The sequence below is a fragment of the Mustelus asterias genome, chromosome 26 (assembly GCF_964213995.1).
Source record: "Mustelus asterias chromosome 26, sMusAst1.hap1.1, whole genome shotgun sequence".
In the NCBI taxonomy this organism is placed as follows: Eukaryota; Metazoa; Chordata; class Chondrichthyes; order Carcharhiniformes; family Triakidae; genus Mustelus; species Mustelus asterias.
Window position 1 is genome coordinate 36,731,184 of NC_135826.1, and position 1,805 is coordinate 36,732,988.

The following is a 1,805-nucleotide window of genomic DNA, read 5'->3' on the forward strand; positions in this document are numbered from 1 at the left end:
AGAACATTCTTCCTCAGAAAAGGAGACCAAAACCGCACACAATACTCTAGGTGTGGCCTCACCAGCCCTGTATAATTGCAACAACACATCCCTGCTCCTGTACTCAAAACCTCTGGCAATGAAGGCCAACATACCATTTGCCTTCTTTACCATCTGCTGCACCTGCATGCTTACCTTCAGTGACTGGTGCACGAGGACACCCAGGTCCCGCTGCACACTCCCCTCTCCCAATTTACGCCATTCAGGTAGTAATCTGCCTTTTTGTTTTTGCTGCCAAAGTGAATAACCTCACACTTATCCAAATTATACTGCATCTGCCATTGATTAGCCCACTCACTCAACCTGTCCAGATCATTCTGAAGAATCTCTGCATTCTCGTCACAGTTCACCCTCCCACCCAACTTGGTATCATCTGCAAACTTTGAGATGTTACATTTTGTTCCCTCATCCAAATCATTAATATATATTGTGAATAGCTGGGATCCCAGCACCAATCCCTGTGGCACTCCACTAGTTACTGCCTGCCAATTTGAAAAGCACCCATTAATTCCTACTCTTTGTTTCCTTTCTGCCAACCAATTTTCTATCCATCTCAATACACTTCCCCCAAACCCATGCGCTTTCATCTTACACGACAATCTCTTGTGCGGGACTTTGTCAAACGCTTTCTGAAAGTCCAAATATACCACATCGACTGGTTCCCCCTTGTCAACTTTACTAGTTACATCTTCAAAGAATTCCAACAGATTTGTCAAGCACGATTTTAGCTTCATAAATCCATGCTGACTCTGTTTGATCATGCCACTGCTTTCTAAATGTTCTGCTATAAAGTCCTTGATAATAGATTCAAGAATTTTCCCCACTACTGATGTTAAGCTTACTGGTCTATAATTCTGTTTTCTCTCTACCTCCCTTTTTGAATATTGGAGTGACATTTGCTACCCTCCAACGTGCAGGGACTGTTCCAAAGTCAATAGAATCCTGGAAGATGATCACCAATGCATCCACTATTTCTAGAGCCACTTCCTTAAATACTCTGGGATGTAGATGATCAGGCCATGGGGATTTATCTGCCTTCAATCCCATCAATTTTCTCAGTACCATTTTTCTATTAATATTGATCTCCCTCAATTCTTCCCTCTCACTAAATCGTGCATTACCCAACATATCTGGCATTTGATTTGTGTCCTCTTTTGTGAAGACAGAACTAAAGTATGTATTCAGTTGCTCGGCCATTTCTTTGGCCCCTATTATACATTCCCCCATTTCTGTCTGTAGGGGACCCATATTTGTCTTTACCAACTTCTTTCTTTTCATGTATCTATTGAAACTCTTAGGGCCCGATTTTACCATTTTCATTCGAAGTGTTGAATCTTGGCGTAGTACAGATCCGACTTAGAAATCTGCTTTCAGGCGCCCCCATATGCTCTCAGCCATCTCCAGTCCCATTTGCGCTGTGGGAGGGGTTTAGCGCGGCCGGAACGACTGGAGCATGCGCAGTTAGAAAAAAATTGGAAAAAGCGCGCCAGCGTCAGATCGCTCCCGAGCCGCAGAAAGTGGCCTGGGAGTGAAAAGCGGGAGCGAGGGTGTATCTCGGGGGGGGGGGGGGGGGGGAGGCAGGTAAGATGTATCTCCGGGGGTGGGGGCAGATGGATCTCTGGTGGGGGGAGGGGGGGGGGCAGGGTGATGCGCTGCCACTCTGCGGGCGATTGGTGGAGGGGGGGGGGGCAGGGGTGACGATCGGTCTGGGTAGTGGAGGGGTGGATAAGGGGGGCAGTGATGCGTGTGGATAGTGGGGGGGCATG